This window comes from Podarcis pityusensis (assembly GCF_964106645.2).
Source record: "Podarcis pityusensis genome assembly, chromosome: 1".
NCBI classification, from domain to species: domain Eukaryota; kingdom Metazoa; phylum Chordata; class Lepidosauria; order Squamata; family Lacertidae; genus Podarcis; species Podarcis pityusensis.
In genome coordinates, this window is record NC_138028.1 from 80,758,201 (window position 1) to 80,785,645 (window position 27,445).

The window sequence follows — 27,445 nt, forward strand, 5'->3', positions numbered from 1 at the left end:
GCATGGCTGGGTCACCATCCAAAGCTTACAGAAGCTACTGTATGCCACTGAAGCCTCCTGTGCCTCAAGTGACAGTAATGGATCCTAGAAGTAACCCCAAGCTAGGTACCTGCTCCTTCACAGGGATAGTAACCCTACCCAGAGCAGGCCAAGCCTTACCCATCCAGTCTAGCAAACCACCCATTATTAGCACCTTACTCTTACCTTGAGGAAGCTTCAGTCAATTGACTCTCATCCAGTTCATCCAGAACATCCACTGCCACACCTGCAGTTGTAAAAGAGGATCAGAGTTGTGCATCATAAGTATATTGCTGACAGCACATTTCATCCTTCGAAAGTCATCCTTCAAAATTCACAGTTCTCCATATTCTGCAATGCAATGCTCCAGTGAGGTACCGTATTTTTTGCTCTATAAGACGCACCAGACCACAAGATGCACCTAGTTTTGGGAGGAGGAAAACAAGAAAAAAAATATTCTGAATCTCAGAAGCCAGAACAGCAAGAGGGATCACTGCTCTGTGAAAGCAGCAATCCCTCTTGCTTTTCTGGCTTCTGTGATAGCTGCGCAGCCTGCATTTGCTCCATAAGATGCACACACATTTCCCTTTACTTTTTAGGAGGGAAAAAGTGAGTCTTGTAGAGCAAAAAATACGGTAATTTGTTGAAAGGCACTATTGTTAACTTATTGTTATTTTCAAAGGTCAGAATTTTGGAGTGTGCTGTCAACAAAATGCATATACTAGGATAGAGCATGAATGAAATCGACATGTTGGTGAAAAATTACAAAAAAATGCATTATATAAGAGAAAGTTGTTTTGAAATAATTTTGAATTTTCACGAGGACTTAAAAAAAAATTACAAACTGGTGTGGAAGGGTGGAGAACCAAATTTAAGTCTGGGGGAAAAAGAAGCTGAGAAATGCCAAAATTGAGAATGGCATTACCAGAAATCCTATCAGAGTGCTTTGGGCAAGGGATGTTGAAGGAATGCATTCTATGTTCTACGAGTGGTGCTAGCTTGGAAGATGCCGGATGTTCGTCCTTTTGCCTCTGCCATCTGCCTACACATTGACACCTGCCAAATCAGCTTTCAGCTTAGCTCCCCCTCTGACTTTTGGTGACAAATAGAGCAGAATACCTAGGGCAAAATTCCTGCATCAATCCTCCTGAAATTTGGCATGTTCCTTACGTAGGGGCTCCTCTCATGGGCATAGCCAGGATTTTTGTTGGGGACAGGCAAGACTTAAGATAGGGAGGACAGGACTTTTTTGGGGGGGGGAGCACCAACATGATTGGTCAGTTAGTTAAGTATTTCTATTGTTTACTTGATCAGGGGGCTGCCCCGCCCTGCCCCCCCTCTGCCCTCCTCCTTGGCTGCGCCAATGGCGCCTTTCTGTCTATTTGCAAACAAATTGCTCACAAAATGATAGCGAAGACTAAATTTATCCTTTTTCAATCACCTCAAATTGAAAAAGCTGCCTTTGCTGGGAAACCACTGTAGCTATCTCTTGAGATTTGGTAGGATTCTAATTCTACTCCCCCCAAAAATGTTGTTGCTTTTTTAATTTATAGATAGTTCCTTAAATTCTTTTTTCATGTTCCCAGCACACACACACCCCCCACACACCACTTGGATTTGGAACAAAGGCAAAGCAGCCCAGAACTTTCTTTATGTATGCAACAGCAGCAGCAAGAATACTCATCGCAAAGTATTGGAAGACACAAGAACTTCCCACGCTGGAGGAATGGCAGATGAAATTTATGGACTATATGGAATTGGCGGAAATGACTGGTAGAATCCGTGACCAGGGAGAAGAGTCGATGGAGGAAGACTGGAAGAAATTCAAAGACTATCTTCAGAAACACTGCAAAATTAAGGAATGCTAGAGTGATGTTGGACTGAAAACAAGTGGTTTCCAGCTGTACAGGTTAAAGTTAATGATAGACTAAGATTAAAGATTAAGATTAAAGATGTTTAAAGAATTGGAAATTTGATATTAAGAGGGAAAATTTTAACGTTATATGATATTAAGACCAAGGATTAGGTTTAAAGAAGTTGAAATTATATATTTTAATATTTTATTAAACTAAAGACTGGGATTAAAAAAGTGGAAAAGAAATTGCTGGACAAACAATTTGGATTGGAATACAAAAGAGGGAGGTATGAGGAAGTCCAGAAAATAAGTAATTTAAAAATGGAAATGGAAAAGAGATATTGTTTTTAATTGTTATGTTTTTTGTTTTTTGTTTTTTTATTGTTGAATTTTGTGTTGTTTTTTGTGTGTGTTGTTGTTATATGTATTGCGTATGTGTTTTTTTTTCCTCTTTCTTTGTTGCTTAAAACCTTAATAAAAATTATTTAAAAAAAACAACAAAGGCAAAGCAGCCCAGTCCCGAATCAGGCTATTTTCCAAGACGCTGGATTAGCATCAAGCCAAAACTTGTGGTTGGTGAACATCCCTAGTAAAAACCTTCCTTTTAAAGAAAGCTTTTGGTTGTAGATGATTGTAATACAGTATTGCATTGGTTTTAACACTTGACAATTTTGTGAGGAAAGGCAGGATACAACAGTTTTAATTTTGTTCCTTTCTCATTATTGGTTCTTTGTCCTACTCCATCCAAAGTATTTAGATATTTTAGACCTGTTTTGGGCAACCAGGTTGCCAGTGTTTCAAAAGCTTGCCGTTAAAATGCTTGTTATTTTAAAATGAATTCTGGCAGCTACTGATGAAACCATGGGGGGGGGGGAGGAATCGCACAGAATGACAAATACCCCACTTGTCTTGATCTGCATAGTAATCTCCCTGTTTAAAAAATGTGGGCATTAATTGCTAACTAGAATAAACCTCTGATCTACATAAACCCTCACAGAAGCCTTGCACAGAGATGCACTGTCTATATCAGTGATAATAAATCTCCTGTGTGCCTAATGAGGTCCACAAGGCTGTTTTGAGCAAACCACAACTACCCATGGGAAAATTTGGACTGGGAAAGTTCAAAAAAGAAATCAAGCTATGGCAGCAAAGGAAGATATGGAAGTGCACTTGCGTTCTTCTTTTGCAGCCCTAGCTTGAATTTTAAAAGTGTCAGATTCAAGCTAAGGCTGCAAGAATCTGGATCTGTCAGGAGCCCTCTCCTACCCAACACGTGCAGAATGGGTTGCAGAATTCATTTCCAATGGTGAAACCTCTGTTGGAGCTGAATTCTGCTCTCTCTGCCAACACATTTTTTGAGAAGAAGAAGAAGAGTTTGGATTTGATATCCCGCTTTATCACTACCCTAAGGAGTCTCAAAGCAGCTAACAATCTCCTTTCCCTTCCTCCCTCACAACAAACACTCTGTGAGGTGAGTGGGGCTGAGAGACTTCAAAGAAGTGTGACTAGCCCAAGGTCACCCAGCAGCTGCATGTGGAGGAGCGGGGAATCGAACCTGGTTCACCAGATTACGAGTCCACTGCTCTGAACCACTACACCACACAAAACATTGGATGCCTAGTAGAATTACATCACTTTTGGATGGACACACTTTTTAGCCTCATGTGTCTTGTCCTGCCCCCAGACAAGGAAAGCTCACGTTGACAGTCTTTATTGACAAGAAGCACTTACAGCAGCTCCCACAGTGCTCCAGGGGCACACAATCTTCTGGCATCTAGGCAGCTGTCCTCGGATTTGTGCCTTGTGGAACAGTTGAAGCAACAGGGGACCCCCCCCCCATACACACCAGCAGCAGCTTATGAATCCTCATCTGATGGGGCATGTGCTCAACCTGAGGTGCCACTTACACAGTAGCCATTGCTGCTTTTCCCTCCTCAAGCCCCTCCTGGCTCTAGGAGACAGCAGGGTGGGAGATCATGGCAGGGAATCTACTGGCCCTGGCTCAGTCTCTTTCTCCTCCGCCACATCCCCTGCACCTCCCTCTGTCTCGGACTGCCCTGCCCCTTCCTCCTCCTGCTGCCTTGGCTCCTGCCTCACAGGCAGCACCAAACACCTTAAATCACTGGCCGCTCTCTCCATAGGCACAAATATAATAAACCACCAGCTTAATCACAAGAGATTAGTGTGGTGAGTTGTGCTGTTGCTGGATGTTTTCTGGTATGTTTTTCATGCTTGAACATGTTAATGTTTCTGTCCAGCAACTTTTCCCAACAAACAATTTGTATGGAGCACACAGAGCTTATTATATTCTTGAACCAGCTGTTGCACTCATGATGGTAAAGAAATGGTAAGAAAGGCAAAACAATTGCAAGAGGTTTGTCATGCCTGGAGCTGCAAATGGGTGACACAGACAAACCTGCTGAGAAAAGTGCTGCTCACAAACCTAGTAATTGCAACATACCTTTTTGCATAACGTCCCTGAGAACTAAGTGGGAGCTGACAGAGGCTCATGTACTGTGGTTAGATAACAAGGATATGTAACAGGGCAAGAACAGTCTAGCAGCATTAATTTGACTGTGCCCCTTCTCATTAATTGGGAAAAAACTTTCAGGCAAAAGTTGTCAAAATTGTTGTTGATTTTTACTGATGGTGCAGAAGGGGTAGGAGTTGAAATGTGTTGTAGCATAAACACACAAGAGGAGTTGGTAACAATGTGGCTCACAGAGAAGCATCAGATGTAATAATTTCTCCACCTAAGAAAGTGTTGTAGCCTAAAGGTCTGCCATCAAAATCTTGACCATTTCAGTTTTCGCTATTTTTTATATTTCTCAAAGTAAACACAAGATATTCAAATGTGATGCTATCCAGCTATTAACTGTGGTGTGCAATGCATATGTGCTATAGTGCCTGTCAGCATTCAAATGTGAATTTTGACAATACCAATGGTGTATTTTTGAATGTCAGCATCCGCAGGGCATCATTGCTTTGAGACAGTCACCTAAATATCAGCATTCACCGGACCCCTAGCCAGGTGTTTGCTTGAGAACACATGGAGAACACTGGTTGGCCACAGTGAGAAGAGGATGCTGTATTAGATGAGCCATTGGCCTGACCCAGCAGGCTATTCTTGTGTTCATGTGGAGAGAGGAACTGAACAGTGCACACTAACCTCACTTCCAGTGCCTACATCCCCACCAGCTAGATCCTCATCAAGTGTTGGGAACATTTAGGGTCCTTCCCACCAGTGGAATCGCCTCCATTGGGGGCAATGAGGTATTGCCCCACCAGCCATCCTCTATCTGCCTTCCAACCGTTCCAGAAGGTGGCACTTGCAGTCACCTTCCTCCTACTTAGTCTCCAGGTTCCCTTTGTAGAACTCGGCCCAGAGGGGGATAGGTATGAAATGAGCTGCCTCTGTCTGCCATTGACTCTGGCTCCATCAACTGCTAGCTGCCCTGCGTGCTGTCCTACTAACCCTGTGAGCCCTGGTCACAAAAGGTTCCCAATTGCAGGGAGAATTCTAAGTGCGCTCGGCAGAAGGATTCCCCTACAGGTCTGTGGATAGACCTGTCAGGGAGGGACCCTGGTTGGTGTGTGTGTGTGTGTGTGACACGGGTGCAACCCATGTGAGGCATTAATGTCTGAATAGGGCTTCTGTATATCAGAAATAGGGTGATGTCTCTATTTTCAGGGATTCACAAATATAATCCATGTAAATCTCCACATCCTCACAACTAGTTCTTGAATGTGTTAAGATTAAATGGCAAGAAAGAGTTGGCCTTTAAGAGCAATTGTTGTGGTTACTATTTTACCCCTGGAAGCTACAAAATGGGCATTATCCCGCCTCCCATTTCAAAGTACATGCTGAAGGTGAGGGAGCAGCAGCAAGGAAGGCTGCATCTGTGATGTGGAAGTCATAAATGTCTACAAAGGCTTGGGCAGTCCCACTGGTTTGTGGCATACCTGGAGAAGGTAGGGATCATGGCTAGCTCCGCCGCTGGCTGTAGGTATGGGAGAAGCAATACATTATGGGAGAAGCAATTGCCTCATAGGCTCAGGTTATATATAAACCATATATCATAAAGACACCACTGTCTCCAGTGAACCTCATTCCAAGGAAAACAAACCCTGGGTAAGTGACTGGATGCCCTAGAATCTTGCACTTCTCCCAATCTGGGGTGGTGTTCAACCTTATGAATTCATATATTGCAACATACAGGGATAGAGACAGTGGCAGAGCGCTGGTATTGCATAGGATCATTTGAATATAATGTATCAGTAGTAACTTAAATTGATGATTGAACTGAAAGAGCAAAAGCAATAGTTCAAGTTACTGCAGTAGTTCATGACAATAACACAGAGTTTTCCAAACTTTTCATGTTGGTGACCACTTTTTAGACATGCATCATTTCACAATACAGTAATTCAGTTTTACTAGCAAACCGGAGGTTAAACTAACCCCTTTCCAGCCCTGGGAGGAGAACGGGGAGTGTTCATGAGACACACCTACACCCTGCAGTCAACAGACACACTAACGTGTTGCGACACACAGTTTGGAAAGCTCTGATGTAATGCTTCAGTTTTATACTGTGGTTTTATTGATCATGCATGTTGACTTTGATATAAGCCACACTGGGTCAGTTTTACTTTGAAAGGTGGCATATACATTGTTTAAAAAGTAAATACAAATAAGTTAGCGGTAAATAAATATGGTGAAAATTCATGCATCTTACATAAATACATTATCTTCAGAAATCAGTTCACATACAATCCTTGTACTAGGAGAGAAAACAACCCCCCAGCCCTACAAAGCTTGCAATTAAAATTTCCTGTCTAAGTGTACAGATGTTTCTGAACCTGAGTGAAATCTACCACATTACCAGGTTCAGAAGTTGCATATTTTCCCCCAAAAGCTTTTCCCCTCCTGGTTTGTTCAGTTTTAGCTTGGCTTGACATCCCACTTTGATTTCTACTTATTGGTTCCCCCCCCATTGTTGTTTAGTATTCTAATTCATTTTTAAATGGTTTGGTGTTTTTGATGTGGGTGCCAATGTGTCTCTTTTGTTGTCAATCAGCTTGGGTGAAGGTTCTCTGTATAAATGCAACTAACAAATTTAAATAAAATAGTTACCATTGTTGAGTTGGGATGCAGGCTGGGCAGAGTGAGGGGGTCTGGATCTGCATCCCTCTTCTGATAGTTCAAAAGACTTTCACTAAACAGTTAATGAGTCTTGTTTAATTTCTGTGTTTATACTTTTGGCTTCAGCTATTATTTTGGGTGTCTGTGCGATATGAAACTAGTAAAAGAAGAAAGAATGTAAAGGCAGGGAAAATCTTGTCCCCAGGGCACAACTCCTTGCCCATTCAGAAAGATAGGAAGGGTGTGGGAGGCAGGGTTAGCAAGTACAGCAAAGTTTTGAAACTTTGTGCTCTGTGGCAATTTAGGAAAGTTACTTTCTTGCTTTTCTGGTCAAACAGGCACACTGTGTATGCACAAGTAGAGAAAGTACCTCATCAGCAGGTTTTTGACATGCCAGGTATCAATGCACTTGATGAATTTCACCCATTAGAGCTGAATAAATTAAACATGCATCATTATTCACCAGAAGTATTTTAGGGACCATGTGTGATCATGCTCCAAGAATATGAAATTTGTTGTTAAGTTGTTTAGTCGTGTCCGACTCTTCGTGACCCCATGGACCAGAGCACGCCAGGCACTTCTGTCCTCCACTGCCTCCCACAGTTTGGACAGACTCATGCTGGTAGCTTCGAGAATACCATCCAACCATCTCATCCTCTGTCGTCCCCTTCTCCTTGTGCCCTCCATCTTTCCCAACATCAGGGTCTTTTCCAGGGAGTCTTCTCTTCTCATGAGGTGACCAAAGTATTGGAGCCTCAACTTCACGATCTGTCCTTCCAGTGAGCACTCAGGGCTGATATCCTTAAGAATGGATAGGTTTGATCTTCTTGCAGTCCATGGGACTCTCAAGAGTCTCCTCCAGCACCATAATTCAAAAGCATCAATTCTTCGGTGATCAGCCTTCTTTATGGTCCAGCTCTCACTTCCATGTCACTACTGGGAAAACCATAGCTTTTACTATACGGACCTTTGTTGGCAAGGTGATGTCTCTACTTTTTAGGATGCTGTCTAGGTTTGTCATTGCTTTTCTCCCAAGAAGCAGGCGTCTTTTAATTTCGTGACTGCTGTCACCATCTGCAGTGATCATGGAGCCCAAGAAAGTAAAATCTCTTACTGCCTCCATTTCTTCCCCTTCTATTTGCCAGGAGGTGATGGGACCAGTGGCCATGATCTTCATTTTTTTGATGTTGAGCTTCAGACCATATTTTGCGCTCTCCTCTTTCACCCTCAATAAAAGGTTCATTAATTCCTCCTCACTTTCTGCCATCAAGGTTGTATCATCTGCATATCTGAGGTTGTTGATATTTCTTCCGGCTATCTTAATTCCGGCTTCGGATTCATCCAACCCAGCCTTTCACATGATGAATTCTGCATATAAGTTAAATAAGCAGGGAGACAATATACAGCCTTGTCGTACTCCTTTCCCAATTTTGAACCAATCAGTTGTTCCATATCCAGTTCTAACTGTAGCTTCTTGTCCCACATAGAGATTTCTCAGGAGACAGATGAGGTGATCAGGCACTCCCATTTCTTTAAGAACTTGCCATAGTTTGCTATGGTCGACACAGTCAAAGGCTTTTGCATAGTCAATGAAGCAGAAGTAGATGTCTTTCTGGAACTCTCTAGCTTTCTCCATAATCCAGCGCATGTTTGCAATTTGGTCTCTGGTTCTTCTGCCTCTTCTAAATCCAGCTTGCACTTATGGGAGTTCTCGGTCCACATACTGCTTTAGCCTTCCTTGTAGAATTTTAAGCATAGCCTTGCTAGCGTGTGAAATGAGTGCAATTGTGCGGTAGTTGGAGCATTCTTTGGCACTGCCCTTCTTTGGGATTGGGATGTAGACTGATCTCCTCCAATCCTCTGGCCACTGCTGAGTTTTCCAAACTTGCTGGCATATTGAGTGTAGTACCTTAACAGCATCATCTTTTAAAATTTTAAATAGTTCAGCTGGAATACCATCACTTCCACTGGCCTTGTTATTTGCAGTGCTTTCTAAGGCCCATTTGACTTCACTCTCCAGGATGTCTGGCTCAAGGTCAGCAACCACACTACCTGGGGTGTACGAGACATCCATGTCTTTCTGGTATAGTTCCTCTGTGTATTCTTGCCACCTCTTCTTGATGTCTTCTGCTTCTGTTAGGTCCTTACCACTTTTGTCCTTTATTATGGTAATCTTTGTACGAAATGTTCCTTTCATAACTCCGATTTTCTTGAACAGATCTCTGGTTCTTCCCATTCTGTTGTTTTCCTCTATTTCTTTGCATTGCTCATTTAAGAAGGCTTTCTTGTCTCTCCTTGCTATTTTTTGGAAATCTGCATTCAATTTCCTGTATCTTTCACTATCTCCCTTGCATTTTGCTTGCCTTCTTTCCCCCGCTATTTGTAAGGCCTCGTTGGACAGCCACTTTGCTTTCTTGCATTTCTTTTTCATTGAGATGGTTTTCGTTGCTGCCTCCTGTATGATGCTGCGAGCCTCCACCCATAGTTCTGCAGGCACTCTGTCCACCAAATCTAAATCCTTAAACCTGTTCCTCACTTCCACTGTGTATTCATAAGGGATTTGACTTAGATTGTATCTTACCGGCCCAGTGGTTTTCCCTACTTTCTTCAGTTTAAGCTTGAATTTTGCTATAAGAAGCTGATGATCTGAGCCACAGTCAGCTCCAGGTCTTGTTTTTGCTGACTGTATAGAGCTTCTCCATCTTTGGCTGCAGAGAATATAATCAATCTGATTTTGATGTTGCCCATCTGGTGATGTCCATGTGTAGTCGACTCTTGTGTTGTTGGAAAAGCATGTTTGTGATGACCAGCTTGTTCTCTTGACAGAACTCTATTAGTCTTTGCCCTGCTTCATTTTGATCTCCAAGGCCAAACTTGCCAGTTGTTCCTTTTATCTCTTGATTCTCTACTTTAGCATTCCAATCCCCTATAATGAGAAGAACATCCTTCTTTGGTGTCACTTCTATAAGGTCTTGTAAGTCTTCATAGAATTGGTCAATTTCAGTTTCTTCAGCACCAGTAGTTGGTGCATAAACTTGGATTACTGCGATGTTAAAAGGTCTGCATTGGATTCGTATCGAGATCATTCTATCATTTTTGAGATTGCATCCCAGTACAGCTTTTGCCACTCTTTTGTTGACTATGAGGGCCACTCCATTTCTTTTACAGGTTTCTTGCCCACAGTAGTAGATATGATAGTCATCCGAACTGAATTCTCCCATTCCCGTCCATTTTAGTTCACTGATGCCCAGGATGTCAATGTTTATTCTTGCCATCTCATTTTTGACCACATCCAACTTACCCAGGTTCATGGTTCTTACATTCCAGGTTCCTATGCAATATTTTTCTTTACAGCATTGGACTTTCCTTTCGCTTCCATGCATATCCACAACTGAGCGTCCTTTCGGCTTTGGCCCAGCCGCTTCATCAGCTCTGGATCTACTTGTACTTGTCCTCCGCTCTTCCCCAGTAGCATGTTGGACACCTTCCGACCTGAGGGGCTCATCTTCCAGTGTCATAACTTTTATATGCCTGTTGTCTTTGTCCATGGAGTTTTCTTGGCAGGGATACTGGAGTGGCTTGCCGGTTCCTTCTCCAGGTGGATCACGTTTGGTCAAAACTCTCCACTATGACCTGTTCATCTTGGGTGCCCTGCTCGGCATAGTTCATAGCTTCTCTGAGTTCTTCAAGCCCCTTCGCCACGGCAAGGCAGTGATCCATGAAGGGGAGAATATGAAATAGGCAGGTTTGAATCAATTCCTGCCCAAAGGGATTAGATAAAAATACTGACTGCATGCCTAAGCTAGTTGCGACAACTTGGGAAACTGAAAAAGTGAAGTGCAACTGGCCCCATCTCCCAACAGTGCTGAGAGGTTAACTGGGGTTTGGCGGAAACCCCCAAGGACTAGCACAGGGAGGCGGGGCAGCCCAACCAGCTGGTGAGTCCCACGTGGCCCGAGGTGCTGTGCGCGGTCCCACAAAGGGCGCCCAGCAAGGAAGGTGTGAGAACTCATTATGTCATTCAAAGAATAGGTTTATATGGGGGTTTTGTTTTTGTTTTGCATTGGCATACACCACATAGGTGAAGCCTGCTCTTTGGCTAAAAATATGTTTAAAGTGTAAAAGCATTCTGGAAGACTACCACCCTGATCCAGTAAGAGATCTGTGCACAATGCCGGTATGATTGTTTGTGTACACCAAGATGTCACAACTCCTTCTGCATTGAGGTAGTCACCCAAACCAGACTGAATTGCCTGGGTGGTCTTTGATGTGGCTGTGGGTGCACATCCACCTCTGGGGGTTATCAGTTGTTGCACAGGACTAGTCGTCTGTCATTACAGCTGGATTAGGTCCATATGTACACTTCGGAAATCTGCAGCCTACAGTATATTTCAAATGAACAGCCCAGTCCCATGTAGCCTACTAAGTAAACTCACTAAGTTAGTCCAATAGGACTCCTCCACCGCCTGTAAAGCTGCTACACATCAGTAGATCTTAAAAATACTAAAATACTTTCACTTTTTTTGTTCTATATACATGCAAATTATGCTTCCTTATGTGGCTATGGCTATATAAAAGAGCATAATTTCACATTTTCTTTGTAAAAAAAAACCCCACACCCCATTGCCTTCTCTTGCTTCAGAAACAACTAAAATTGATTCTCACACTTTGATCCTAGATACACGTAGGTGTAATGCCACAATGCAGATATTATTATTATTTAAATTGATCCATCACCTACTACATAGCAGCTTCTCGTGGTACAGAGAACCTAATATCAGGCTGGACCTGTAAGATTGGGATTGGATCACACCATCTGCTATTTTAGGGTGTCAGGCTTCAGGGAACCCAATCCCTCCCCCGGTGGCAGCCAGTAAACAGAGAAACAAGAGGAGTTCTTACCAAGTAATTTATTCCATAGTTCACAGAGAGAGACAAAGGAATACAGCCTCCCTAAAAGAATGGCGTTGCTCCGAATAAAGTCCAACCCCCTTCATCCCTCCTATTCTACGTCACCCTTGTGACTGCTAATCTGATCTTTCTGCCTCTGAGCCTTCTGTTCTCCTATCCTCAATGCCCGCCTGGTCCTGGTCCTGGGCGGTCAGGAATGCTCTTGAAAGAGTCTGTCAGCTGTCTCTCCTCTGGTGCTTCTCCTTCCTGCTGTTCCTCTCCCAATACTTCCCAGCTTTCCCTCTCTGCAGCTTCTGAACTATGTCCTTCTGCAAGCCACTGTTCTAAATCCATACTGTCCTCCTGTTCTCGGGAAGGTTCAGGAGAAGGGAGGGGTGGCTCCCACCATTCCTCCTCAGTCTAGCCCCTGACATCAGGATTCTCCTGCCCCCACCAGCCAATTTTGAGAGGCAATGGGAGATTGGGGGGGGAGCCCCATTGCGCAAGCAGAAGCCCTAAGGCTCGTTAGGTGAATCCCAATCTAAGTTCCTAGAGCCAAAGCACATTCCAAAGCCTTCTTGAGATTTAGATTCCATACACACCCTCACATGTCAAGAGAAGAAACAAGGATAGTCACAACTCAGCTGGGTGTGGAAAGCAACCCATTGAAATGCATGTCAGATGAGCAGATGGTGAATTAAGAAGGTGTGATGGTTTGGTGGAGTTTGTGGTAGGACACACAGAAAGGAACACATATTGAGGTGGGAAGAGATATACCCTGTCCAGCACTTTTTCACAACAGCCAACATCCTTTCCAGCTTCAGGGAGCATCATTAAAATACTGTATTAATATCATTCAGATGCTGAGACAGAGTGTGCTCATTTTCTCAGGTTGTTTAATTATTTCATTTCCTTCCTTGCATCATTTCTTAAACCTGCTATTCCTGTTATGGATGGGTATTTAAAAAAACAAAAACTTTGTTTCATTTTTGTATTTTTAAAATATTGTTTTATTTATGTGTTTGTTCCTGTTCTGGGAGTTCTTGGGAACTGCCCTTCCATGCACAAGCAAATCCAACTGGAATACAGGCAACAGAGCAGCATCCTCCATCGCACTTAAGGGCAGCAGACTAGATACAGATGTGTCTAGGTGGCACACACAGTTCTGTCCTACGACAGAGGGGAATGGCTTGGGGGCTCAGAAGAAATAGCTGAAGGGGGGGTGTTGCCATTGCTCCCCCTCCCGAGCACCTGCCTCCTGAGGCAGTTGCCTCACTCTGCCTAACGTTAGGGCCAGCCATACTGCAGGCTCATTCATCACTGGCTCCAGTAAGCAGCTCCAGCAACAGGTTCCTCACCTCTTAGAAAACTGGAAAAATTTCTCTGAACTGTCCATTATTGACTTCATTCTCATTTTCAGTGACTGGAGTTCCTTTATACCAGTAAGCCTCAAAGTATAAAGTTATGCCCAGCACAAAAACTATTTCCTCTTGTCAAAAGCAAAGTGTTATGCAAGTCGCCACTACAGGGTTGCTATCTCTTCATACTTTATATAGACTGTTCATGTTCTTGTTTTTTAAAAAGAAATCTTTATTGTCATTTTGCTGTGAGAGTATAAGCACAAGTTACACATAGACTTTTCACAATAAAGGAGTCAACAACAAAATACAATAAATCAGGAAAGGGGGAGGAAGAAACTAGGACATAACAAACATTACAAAATTTATCTGGCAAGGGGGAAAACCAAGAATAAAATTTAAAATACTTACAGATGTTAAAGAAAGAGGAGGTTTCTCCCTGCCAGATTTGAAATTGTATTATGAAGCTTCTTGTTGGTTAAGGAATGTTGGTTAAGGAACTGGATATTGTTAAAAAATACAAATCTACTAGACCTGGAAGGATATGACAACAGATCTGGGTGGCATGCTTATTTATGGTACGAGAAGGCAAAAGTTCATAAAGGTTTTCTGAACCACATAATTCGAAAACCAATCTATGAGGTGTGGTCTAGATACAAGAGTTTATTAGAACGTAAAACACCATGGTGGCTGTCGCCGTTAGAGGCAACAACTGTTAAAAAGGTAAATATGGAATCAAAATGGGCCAAAATGGACTTGGTGATAAGAGGTGGACAACCAGTGGAAATTGAAACCATATGAGGGAATAAAAGAGTTGGTAAACGATTGGTTACATTATCATCACATAAATGAAGTATTTAAAGAAGCTAAAAGAAAAATGTATTTGAATTAATAAGATCCAGGTTTGAAATAGATCTATTAAGCAACAAGGTTAAAATATTGTCAAAAATGTATAAGTTACTTTTGGAATGGCATATGAAAGATGAAGAAGTAAAATTTGTAATGATACATTGGGTAAAAGATATTGGTTATAATATACAGTTAGAAGACTGGGTAAGATGGTGGAAAGATGGAATAAATTTTACTGCATGCAGTTCGCTTAAAGAAAATATAATGAAAATGATGTATAGGTGGTATTTAACACCAGTGAAATTAGCAAAAAATGTATAGAACAAATAATAAATGTTGGAAATGTAAAGAAAAAGAAGGTACTTTTTACCATATGTGGTGGGTTTGTAAGGAAGTGAAGGTCTTCTGGGAAATGATATATAATGAACTTTAAAAAATGTTGAAATATACATTTACAAAAAAAAACCCAGAAGCATTCCTGCCAGGTATAGTAGGTAGAGAAATACATAAACAGGACAAAACTTTGTTACTATATTCAACAACTGCAGTGAGAATGTTACTAGCCTAAAGATGGAAGCAAGAAGATTTACCAAGGAAATAAGAGTGGCAGATGAAATTATTGAACTATGCCAAATTGGCAAATCTAACAGGAAAAATCCGGAACCAGCAGGATCAGACTGAAAGACTGGAACAAATTTTTATTATACTTGAAAGACAATTGTAAACAATTAACATTGCTAGTAGGGTTACAAGAAGTTTTGTAAGGCTTAAACTATTAATTATTACTTATAGTTAATTTAGTATTTACATAAGATTATGATTTAATAGTAATAAGAAATATAGGAAAATGCAGTATCCAGAGAGTTTGAAAGCCAACAATCGGGGAGGGGGGAAGTCACAGGCTTGACGAGCCAAATGTTTTATTTACTTCCGTATACCATGATGTTATGTATGGAAATATATGTAAAGACCAATAAAAATTATTATAAAAACAAAAACAAACATGACTGATCTCGTATAATTGATTTTTAACCTGACAACCTTAGCAAACATACTAAGAGCCTGCTGTAGAGGCAGGAGAGCTCTTTTAGGATCACAGAGCAATTAAAGGGCAGATCATCTGGGACGCGGGTGGCGCTGTGGGTAAAACCTCAGCGCCTAGGACTTGCCGATCATATGGTCGGTGGTTCGAATCCCCATGGCGGGGTGAGCTCCCGTCTTTCGGTCCCAGCTCTTGCCCACCTAGCAGTTCGAAAGCACCCCTAAGTGCAAGTAGATAAATAGGTACCGCTTTACAGTGGGAAGGTAAACGGCGTTTCCGTGTGCTGCGCTGACTCGCCAGATGCAGTTTGTCACGCTGGCCATGTGACCCGGAAGTGTCTCCGGACAGCGCTGGCCCCCGGCCTCTTAAGTGAGATGGGCGCACAACCCTAGAGTCAGACACGACTGGCCCGTACGGGCAGGGGTACCTTTACCTTTACCTTTACATCTGCAAACAGATTCAATTTGTGTTCAGTTTCCTGAATTTGGGATACATTTAATTTCAGCAGAGGATCTTAAGATTCATAGCTGAGGCCTCTATTGCCACTGCGAGTAGGAGGGGCAATAGTGGACAGCCTTGTTTGTGAAAGGAGTGGAGTCGCCCCCATTAATGGTAATGCAAACTTGTGAGGCGAGCGGGCAATTGGTGGTGGCAGGCAAGTGAGCAATCAGCAGTGGGGTGAATGGGCGATTGGCGCCGGCGGTCAGGCCATCAGCAGCAGTGATCTCGGTGAGTGGGGGTTGGGTTAGGCTTCTTCCCTGGGGGCTGCCATTTCCATCCAGACTACTTGCCTGCTCCCTCAGGCCTCGGCCTTGCCTGTCTCCTGTCTCCCTGGGTGCCTCCTCCTCCAGCGAGTGGCTCCATGGTGGCGGCAGGGCCTGCGGGGGCTCTGGCCTGGGCCCGGAGGCCACTGAGGGGAGGAGAAGGAGGACAGATGCAGCTCACACGGCCACCAGAAGCAACAGTGCCGCAGCAGCTGCTTCCTTTTGTAACAGTGGCGCTGCTTGGTAGTGACTATGCAAAAGGAAAAGCCCGGACATTTTTCAATTTTTTAAAAATCTGCCCAGGTGGTGATTTCACCTTTAGAATCCCGGGCATGTCCGGGGAAATCTGGATGTATGGCAATTCTAACCTGGAGACCACAAAGAACAAGAATATCTACCTTAAAATAACTTTATTAAAACAACAACAACCACCTAATAAGAGCAAACTGTTCTGTAGAACTTGGATAGAAGACCAAGCAGGCACACAGGTCACCTGGCCACAGTCTTCCCTACTGTGGTTGAGATGTGTTGTATAGTTCTATTTGTTTATTATTTCTACATTTATATATGCAGAAGTAAGCAGCTGCACATTTTATGCAAATCAAGTCCCTCTTTTATCCTTGTTCTGCTAATAACTCATTTTCTCTTTTTGGGTGATGCATAAGTAGCCACCCAACCCACCTGTCTCTGTATATTAGGATATTTTCTGGTAGCTTTTTCTAGTAAATAGTTGCCATTTCCTTGTCTCGACAGATTTTGGAGACATCTCCTTGACAGATTTTTTTGGAGACATTTAGTGTGAGTTGATAAAGAGTTGCCATTAATTAGGTTTGATTTCCTTCATATATCTAAAGAAGGTAAATCCAGAGGTGTTCAGATCTTCTACTAGTTGATTTATATCCTGCTTGTCCATTGATTTGCAACCTTTATAAAATGCAATGGATTCATTAAAATGATACACGGGGGGTGGGGGGGACTAGCTCAGACAGAGCAAAAACAGAGGCATCTGATTTTATTTTTACCTGCCTCCCTCCCACAATCTCCTTCTAATACTTCATTTTCTGCCAGTCTACATGAGAATCCACCCTCCCTGTCCTGCAACAAATATTTCCTTTCTCTTCATATCATTTCTTCTTAATCATATTGGAAAGGGAATGCAGAGCTAATTTGTAATAAGCAAACCTACTGATATGATCGTTCCCTAGGTAAAGGTAAAGGGACCCCTGACCATTAGGTCCAGTCGTGGCCGACTCTGGGGTTGCGGCGCTCATCTGGCTTTTTTGGCCAAGGGAGCCGGCGTACAGCTTCCAGGTCATGTGGCCAGCATGACTAAGCCACTTCTGGCGAACCAGAGCAGTGCACGGAAACGCCATTTACCTTCCCGCTGGAGCGGTACCTGTTTATCTACTTGAACTTTGACGTGCTTTCGAACTGCTAGGTTGACAGGGGCAGGGACCGAGCAATGGGAGCTCACCCCGTCGCGAGGATTCGAACCGCCAACCTTCTGATCAGCAAGCCCTAGGCTCTGATCGACAACCCACAGCGCCACCTGAGTCCCTTACTGATTGTTTCCTACCCATGTTCAAACTTGAATGTGATACTAATATACTTATTTCACATAAGGATAGCAAGCCTTAATTTCACATAATCAAAACTCTTTTTCTGTACATCATGGCCTCATGTTCTTTCCTATCACAATCATTTCTACACATTCCCTTTCCCTAAATTACTCCCAAATGAAATTTCAGGTGTTTACGAAACTGGGTTAAGCAATCATGTTGATCAATGAATAGTTAAGTAACAGAGAGCAGAGCGTAGGAACAAGTGGGCTGTTCTCTCAAAGGAGAGATATTGAAAGTGGAGTCCCACAAGAATCATTATTGGGACTTGTGCTTTTTAACTTGCTCATAAATGTTCTAGAGTTAGAGGTGAGAGTGAGGCAGCCAAGTTTACTGGTGATAGTAAATAGTTTGTAGCAGTTGAAACAAAAAGGAATTGTGAAGAGCTCTCAAATAACCTTCAAACTGGATGAATGGGCAAATGCAATTCTATGCAAACAGTGTAAAGTAGGGGTAGGCAACCTAAGGCTCGGGGGCCGGATCCGGCCCAATCACCTTCTAAATCCGGCCCGCAGATGGTCCAGGAATCAGAGTGTTTTTACATGAGTAGAATGTGTCCTTTTATTTAAAATGCATCTCTGGGTTATTTGTGGGGCATAGGAATTTGTTTATTCCGCCCCCCCCAAAAAATATAGTCCGGCCCCCCACAAGGTCTGAGGGACAGTGGACCGGCCCACAGCTGAAAAAGGTAGTGATACCTGACAGGGCAAAAAAAAATCACTTCATATATATGTTTATTGTATCTGAACTAGTAGTAACCGATTAGGAACAGGAATGGGTGGTGAGAGGGAGCCTGCTGGTCTGCGGTGAGAGGTCTGCTCCAAGGTTGCTGTAAAAAGACTTTGCTCCTGCAGAGGACAGCAGAACAGACCCTCCAAGTGTCCCTATTTTTCAGGGACAGCCCCAGATTTACAGATGCCATTCCAGTTTCTGATTCAATCCCGGAATGTCCTGCTTTTCTGCAGGACGTCCCTATTTTCATCTGAGAAATGTTGGAGGGTATGGAGTTATGCGACCCCTGAGCCAAGGAGATAAGCAACTATACAACGTTTAGAAGCCATCTGAAGGCTGCCTTGTATAGGGGTCTTTTTAATGTTTTATTGTGTTTTTATATATGTTGGAAGCTGCCCAGAGTGGAACAGGGTGTCCCTATTTTCATCTGAGAAATGTCCAATGTATTCTGTGTGTTGGTTTTGTGTTGATTTTATTGCTACATGATGATGTTATGATTTGACTGCATTTTCTCTCAGATCCTTGAGACTGACGAATGTCCTGTTAAATTATATGAATGAAATTCACTTCCTCGACCCTTCCTCTGGATATTTTTTACTTACTCCAACCCATCAACCCAGGCCAACATGGGCTGTGCTCAGGAATGATGGAAATTATAGTCCGAGTTGCCACATGTGTGCTAGATCCTTGTCCTTCCTGGCTCACTAAATAGACCAGTGGGAGACTAGCCAAGTGCCTCCTGAGTGCTTCTGAGTGCTGAGTTCCAACCTTAAGGAGGCAGTTGTAATACCTTTATTGAAAAAGCTCTTCCTGAATTGTGCCATATTGTATAATTATGTGCCAGCTTCCAATATTCCATTTCTGGGCAAGGTAAAGGAGCATGAGGTGGCATCTCAGCTCCAGGAGCTCATTGGTTTCCAATCAGCTAAGTACTGCATACCCCCAATTTTTCAAAAACCATGGACCCTCTACTTTGAAAATTTTGATATCTTTATGGTAGTTTTTGTTATGTGAATGGTGCTACAGACCCCCATGGGGACCACCAGTTGGGAACCACTGATCTAGATCCATTTCCATTCATTTTCAGGCCCGGTTATTGAACAGAGATGGCTTTGGTCACCTTTGTGGATGACTTAGCCAGGAATTGGACAGGGTGAGTGTGTTCCTGTTGGTTCTGCTGGACCTCTCAGCAGCCTTTGATTACCATTGGCCATGGTATCCTTCTGGTCCACCTTGCTGGGATAGGACTTGGAGGAACTGTTTTACAGTGGCTCTGTTTCCTTCTGGAGGAGCAAACCCAGAAGGAGGTGCTAGGTGACTCCTGTTCAACACCTTGGCCATTGGCCTGTGGGGTCCCTCGGGGTGTTGTTTTGTCCCACATACTAGTTAATGTTTACACGAAACCACTGGGGAAAGTCATTGGGAGTTTTGGGGTTCAGTGTCACCAGTATGCTGATAACATCCAGCTTTATTTATCCTTTTCATCTAAATCCAAAGAAGCTGTCTTGGTTCCAAACTGGTGTCTGTAATCAATAATGGACTGGATAAGAGCAAACTAATTGAAATTTAATCGATACGAGTTAGTCAGAAGCCAAATTATGAAATTGGAATTCAGCCTGTGGTGGATGGGCTAACACTCCCCATGAAGAAGTAGGTTCATAGTTTGGATGTGCTCCTTGATTCAGCTCTGAGTCTGGATGCCCAGGTTTCTGCAATCGCCAGGAATGCATTGCAGTTATAACTAGGCCACAAGTGGTACCCATTCCTGGAAATATCTGATCTAGACACAGCGGCACATACCTTAGTTACATCCGTTCAGATTATTGTAACACACTGTATGTGGGAAAGACTTTTTTATTCCATCAAGCTTTTCACAACAGACTCGTTTTAAGGATAGGACTTTTAAATAGTGCTGTATTCTTTTCCTATCTGCATTTTAATATACAGAGGTACCTCAGTTTTCGAACGTAATCTGTTCCAGAAGAAACGTTCAAAAAACGAGGTGCAAAGGGCCGTCTGCAATTTCTATTGAGAAAATGGGGGGGGGGGGGGACTCAGCGGAAGCCATTCAACTTCCGAAAAGCATTCGAGAGCGGAAGCAATTACTTCCAGGTTTTCGGTGTTCAAAAACTGAAACATTCGGCTTCCAAGACGCTTGAAAACCGAGGTACCACTACATCTGTTTTTTAATATATTGTTATTTTGTTTAACTTCTATTCTCGTTTACTTACTTTTTAAAACTATTATCTTCTATATGTTTCTAGCCTTCTGATGTTATCTGTGTTGTTTTAATTTATGTAAGTTGTCTTGAGTCCTGGTCTGGGAAAAAGGTGGGATATAAGTAAATAAATAAATATAGCAACAAAAATTCTGTTGGCCACAGCAAGCCACTCATTCTCCATTCCTGAACTATAGGCCAGTTACAAATATCCCCTTCCTGGGCAACATCCCCTTCCTGGCCCATGATGCGGGGTGAGGCAGTCGCCTCAGGCTGTTGCCCCCCTGGTGGTGGACCTGCCTGCTGCCACCAACCCACCATGACACACATGCCCACCCACCCACTGCCACTGCCTCTCTGGTGGGGCATAGCATTTTCATTTTGGCCCAGGACAGCAAAACGTCCTGGACCAGCCTTGCAGGGCAACATGTTAGACAGGATAGTTCTTAGCTGTCGGATGACACTGCTTTTCTAGATAATTTTTTTTCTTTAGATTCAGTTTTGGAACAGAAACTACTTTCGTTGCCATGTTTTTGCCAACAGAGATGGCAGGTAATGTGTCCCTTTCGTTCTTTGACGTCTTAGTAGCGTTTATCACTGTGGCTTCCACCTGGAGACACTGTCTGAGTTGGGGGTGGCAGTGCTTCTGCTGTTACCTAACTGATTCCAGTTAGCCTAGGGCTTGCCAATCAGAAGGCCAGTGGTTTGAATCCCCGCAATGGGGTGAGCTCCCGTTGCTCAGTCCCTGCTCCTGCCAACCTAGCAGTTCGAAAGCACGTCAAAATGCAAGTAGATAAATAGGTACCGCTCTGGCGGGAAGGTAAACGGTGTTTCCGTGCACTGCTCTGGTTTGCCAGAAGCGGCTTAGTCATGCTGGCCACATGACCCAGAAGCTGTACGCTGGCTCCCTCGGCCAATAAAGCAAGATGAGCACCACAACTCGAGTCGTCCACAACTGGACCTAACGGTCAGGCGTCCCTTTACCTTTACCTTTAACTGATACCAGAATGTGTAATATGAACACTACCATCGAAAAAAGAGTAATCTGGGACGCAAGTAAAGCAGTTATGAGGGGGTTTCTAATTCAACAGAATGCAATAAAGAAGAGAACTCAAAATGAGAAAAAAGATAAAATTTTGGAAAAAATAAAAGAGGGTGAGAAGAAACTGAGAGCGAAACCAAAGTCACAAGAGATTCTGAGAGAAATAAAGCTATACCAAGTTCAATATATGAAGATGATGAATCAGGAAATAGAATGGAAAATTAAACAGATGAGACAAAGGACATTCGAATCGGCCAATAAATGTGGAAAACTGTTAGCTTGGCAAATGAAAAAAAGACAAAAACTTAACACCATTACCAACTTGGAAGTGGAAGGAAAGAACATCCAGAATCCAGTGGAAATTAGAAAATGCTTCCAGAGGTACTTTAAACAGTTATATACACAAGGGCCACAGAAAGAGTTTGATTTAGACCAATTCTTAAAAACAAATGGACTTCAAAAAATCTCTCAAGAAAATAAGTTAATGTTGAACTATAAAATAACAGAACAGGAGGTGGAAGGTGCCATCCAGAACATGCAGTTGGGCAAATCTCCAGGGCCAGATGGCTTAACCTCAAAATATTATAGATCCTTGAAGGATTGGATAATTCAACCACTAAAGGAGGTTTGTAATGAAATTTTGGAGGGGGAAGAAGCGCCAGAGTCGTGGAAGGAAGCTTATATTACACTAATACCGAAAAATGAATCTGAAAAGACACAACTTAAGAACTACCGCCCCATATCCCTGCTTAATGTGGATTATAAAATTTTTGCAGATATTTTGGCTAAAAGGTTAAAAAAAGTATTAGTGGAGGAGATACATAAAGACCAAGCTGGCTTTCTCCCGGGTAGACACTTGTCTGACAACACGAGGAATATAATCAACATTTTGGAGATGTTGCAAGTGAATATTAATACTAAAGCTGTTTTAATTTTTGTAGATGCGGATAAAGCCTTTGATAATATTTCTTGGAGTTTCATGAAGAAAAGTCTTCAGGGGATGGGGGTTGGTCAAGGGTTTGAAAATGGTGCAATTTATTCAGAACAAAAGGCTAAACTAATAGTTAACAATGTGGTGACAGAGGAATTTAAGATAGAGAAAGGGACACGACAAGGCTGCCCAATTTCCCCATTGCTTTTTATTTTGGTCCTGGAGGTTCTGCTAAATATGATCAGAAGGGACCGTCTGATCAAAGGTATACAGGTCAGAGCTAAACAGTACAAATTGAAAGCTTTTGCAGATGATTTAGTGTTGACGTTACAGGAGCCAGAATCTAGTACTAAAAGAGTATTAGAATTGATTCAGGAATTTGGTCATGTGGCAGGATTTAAGCTGAACAAGTTAAAAACTAAGGTGCTTGAGAAAAATTTAACACCGATTGAGAAAGAGAGGTTTCAGAAGGAGACAGGTTTAACATTGGTTAAGAAAGTAAAATACCTGGGGGTTAATATGACCGCTAAGAACTTAAACCTATTTAAAGACAATTATGAGAAATGTTGGTCAGAAGTGAAAAAGGATCTAGAGATATGGTCAAACTTGAAGCTTTCCTTGTTAGGTCGAATTGCTGCTATAAAGATGAATGTATTGCCAAGAATGTTATTTTTGTTTCAATCATTGCAAATCTTGGACAAAATGGACTGTTTCAAGAAGTGGCAGAGAGACATTTCTAGATTTGTCTGGCAGGGCAATAAGCCCAGAATAAAATTTAAAATATTAACTGATGTAAAGGAAAGAGGTGGATTTGCCCTGCCAGACCTTAAACTTTATTATGAATCAGCAGCATTCTGCTGGTTGAAAGAATGGCTGCTTCTTGAGAACACAGACATTTTGGATTTATAAGGTTTCAATAATGTTTTTGGGTGGCATGCATATTTGTGGTATGACAAGGTTAAAGCACATAAAGCATTTAAAAACCATATTGTTAGGAAAGCATTGTTAAATGTCTGGATAAGATATAAGGACTTACTTGAAAATAAAACCCCAAGGTGGTTGTCACCGATGGAAGCAAAGGCTCAGAAAAAGCTCAATATGGAGGCCAAATGGCCGAAATATTGGGAAATTTTGGAACAAGAAGGAGACAAATTGAAATTGCAGAGTTTTGAGAAATTAAAAAACAAAGTGCGAGACTGGCTTCATTATTATCAGATAATGGAGGCATATAATTTGGACAAGAAAATCGGCTTCCAGGTGGAAAAATCAAAATTGGAAACAGAACTGTTAGAACCCAAAACCAAGATACTTTCAAGAATGTATAACTTGCTGCTGAAATGGAATACTCAGGATGAAACGGTTAAATCGGCTTTGATCAAATGGGCACAAGATGTTGGACATAACATTATGTTTGCTGACTGGGAACAGTTATGGACCACAGGTATGAAGTTTACGGCATGCAATGCCTTAAGAGAGAATATTATGAAAATGATATACAGGTGGTACATGACCCCAGTCAAGCTTGCAAAAATTTATCATTTGCCCGATAATAAATGTTGGAAATGTAAAGAAAACGAAGGTACATTCTTTCACCTTTGGTGGACGTGCCCAAAGATTAAGGCTTTCTGGGAGATGATCTATAATGAAATGAAAAAGGTATTTAAATATACTTTCTTGAAGAAACCAGGGGCCTTTCTCCTGGGCATAGTCGGCCAATCGGTGCCAAAGAAGGATAGAACTTTCTTCATGTATGCCACAACAGCAGCAAGAATACTCATCGCAAAGTATTGGAAGACACAAGATCTACCCACGCTGGAAGAATGGCAGATGAAGGTGACTGACTATATGGAATTGGCGGAAATGACTGGCAGAATCCGAGAACAGGGAGAAGAGTCGGTGGAAGAGGATTGGAAGAAATTTAAAGACTACTTACAGAAATATTGCAAAATTAATGAATGTTAGAATGATGTTGGATAGAAATTACCGTATTTTTCGCTCTATAGGACTCACTTTTTCCCCTTCAAAAATGAAGGGGAAATGTGTGAGCGTCCTATGGAGCGAAGATGCCATAGCCTCGCGACCCTCTCCCGGCTGGAGAGGTGACGCGCGGCTATGGCAGGAACCTCTACAGCCCCATGTCACCTCTCCAGACGGGAGAGTGTGCGCGCGGGGCTAAAGCAGCCCCCCGCGACCCTCTCCCGGCTGCAGAGCTGACGCGCGGCTATAGATGCTCCTGCCATAGCCGCGCATCACCTCTCCAGCCGGGAGAGCGCGCGCGGGGCTAAAGCAGCCCCCCGCGACCCTCTCCCGGCTGGAGAGGTGACGCGGGGCTATTGAGGCTCCTGCCATAGCCGCGCGTCACCTCTCCAGCCGGGAGAGCGCGCGCGGGGCTAAAGCAGCCCCCCGCGACCCTCTCCCGGCTGGAGAGGTGACGCGCGGCTATGGCAGGAGCCTCTATAGCCGCGCGTCACCTCTCCAGCCGGGAGAGCACTCGCGGGGCTAAAGAAGCACCCCGCGACCTCTCCCGGCTGGAGAGGTGACGCGCGGCTATGGCAGGAGCCTCTCCGCTGCGCCTTTCCGCTGCTCCCTGACCTGCTCTTTGGGGCTGGTGGTGGGCTTCCCCCCGCCAGCCCCAAAGAGCAAGTCGAAAGGAACCTGAAGCCTGGAGAGCGAGAGGGGTCAGTGCACACTGACCCCTCTCGCTCTCCAGGCTTCCAAGGTAGCCGCCTGAACGCACCTTAAACGGCACCTTGTTTTAGAGCGGGAAAACAAGAGGGGGAAAGTTCTCCCCCTCTCTGTGCAGCGCCTCCTGCTGCTTCACTGAAGGGGCGCTGGGCAGAGAGGGGGAAAAAAATTTTTTCTTGTTCTCCCCCCTCTAAAACAAAGTGCGTCCTATTGTCCGGTGCGTCCTATGGTGCGAAAAATACGGTAAGTGGTTTTTACCTGAAATACCATAAGGGAATATGAAAAATGGATTATTAACAGGTAAAAATCTAATGTTACAATATTTTAAGATTAAAGACTAGGATAAATAAAGAGGGGAAGGATTTGCTGAACCAACAAACTGAACTGGAATACAAAAAAGGGAGGCGTGAGGAGGTCCGGGAAACAAGCTAATGAAAAATAAGTAATGGAAAGATTGTGTTGTTTTTAATCATTTTTATTTTGTATTTTTCTTCTTTTTTTCCTTTAATTTCTATCTTTTGTAATATCTTGAAAACCTTAATAAATATCTTATAAAAAAAAAAAAACAGAATGTGTATCTGGAGGCAGTGGCAGACCTTAGGCTGTACTCTATGTGATGCTAAAATTCAGTGTATGCCCCTGCCTCTTGAATTCTGTTCTATAGCATTGTTGTGACACCCCCTGCAGCCCAGTATCCAGTGTGGCCAAACCAGTCAGCTGGAGAATTATCCTTCTACTCCATGGAGATTACAGTGTGAGATTTCAGAGAGCTCTGTTTTGTCCCTCTCCCATCTATATCATAGTTACTTGAAATCACTGGGAGAGGCCCTCTGGGTGTGTGCAGATGATATCCAGTTTAGTATCATGATCAGGTGAGGCATTCTGAACCAGTGCCAGGACTTGGCAATAGACTGGATGAGGGCCAATAAAGTAAGACAGAAGTATTGCTGGTTGGAAGCTTGTCTACCCAGTTAGGTGGTGTTCAGCCTGCTTTGAATGGGGGCTCTCTCTCTTAAAGGAGTAGGCTTGTAGCTTGGGGGTACACCTAAATCTAGTATTGTTGCTTAAGGCTCAGGTGGCTCAGAGCACCTTTTATCACATTAGCTATAATTTCCCATTTGCACTGTATGTGGAGCTGCCTTTGAAACTGATCCTGAACAGGGAGGATATGCTGATGGCGTATCCATGAATTAATTTTATAATGAATGATTTTAGAGTGTTGTGTTGTGTTGTGTTGTACTTTTGTACTGTTTTATTGTTGTTAGCCGCCCTGAGCCCGGCTTCGGCTGGGGGGGGGGCAGGATATAAATAAAATTTATTATTATTATTATTATTAATAAATACAATCATACCATACCAGCACTTTGCCATTTGCGCTGGCTCCCTGATTGTTTACAATTCAATTTGAATGTTGAAGGATTGCCTTCTCACATGCAGAGATTTGTACTCCAGACTGTAACTGTGTAGGACTTGAACACTGTTTCTATATACAGTGGTACCTCGATTTAAGAACAGTCTGGTTTAAGAATGATTCGGTTTACAAACTCCGCAAAACCAGAAATAGTGTCCTGGTTTGAGAACTTTACCTCGGTCTAAGAACGGAAACCGAATGGTGGAAGGGCACCAGCGGCGGGAGGCCTCATTAGGGAAAGCACACCTCAGTTTAAGAACGGTTTTGGTTTAAGAACGGACTTCCGGAACAGATTAAGTTCGTAAACCAAGGTACCACTGTATGTTTCTGTTGATTTTTTAAAATTGTTAAATAACTTCAGGATGCTTTACACAAAGCAATGTAAAAACCAAACAAACCTTTCCCCAGAGTCCCTTCTTCAGCAGCTCCCAAGGCAAGCAGTGATCTGGGATAGGACCTTCCTGGTGGTGCCACCCCACTGGTAGAATGCCCTCTCCAGAGACGCTTGCCTGGTGCCCACCCTGTTATCTTTTAGGTGAAGACTTTTTGTTCTACTGGGCTCTTTTAATTCTACTGGGCTCTTTTAATTACATCTATTCTCCTTGCTGCTTTCAAAGTGTTCCTAGTTTCGATGTTTGTGTTGCTTGAAGCTGTTTTGATTTGTTTATATTTAATTGGCTTTCATGCATTTTCATCAGGGCTGACCTACCTATGAGGCATGGTGAGGAAACCTCCTCAGGCAGCAGAATCCACAGGGACAGCAGATCCTGATGTAAATCTAGGTCTTCACTCGCCCTTGCTTCCCTGTCAAGGCGAGGTGACATTATTGTGGTTCACCTCAGGTGTTGTTGTTGTTAATAGTCTGTAAGCCATCCACAGAACCTGGCTATA

At 43.0% G+C, this 27,445-nt stretch overlaps 1 long non-coding RNA gene across 1 annotated transcript in view; it reads right to left on the bottom strand.

The window, feature by feature from the left end:
* The window catches only part of LOC308486132, a 40,969-nt gene extending 26,844 nt beyond the window's left edge, over positions 1 to 14,125 (bottom strand). Inside the window, exons 1-2 of the long non-coding RNA XR_013990960.1 lie at positions 12,541 to 14,125; positions 205 to 265 (exon numbers count right to left, since the gene is read on the bottom strand). This is a non-coding gene — a long non-coding RNA (uncharacterized lncRNA). The remainder of the gene's footprint in view (positions 1 to 204; positions 266 to 12,540) is intronic.
* Between the last annotated feature and the right edge of the window lie 13,320 nt (positions 14,126 to 27,445).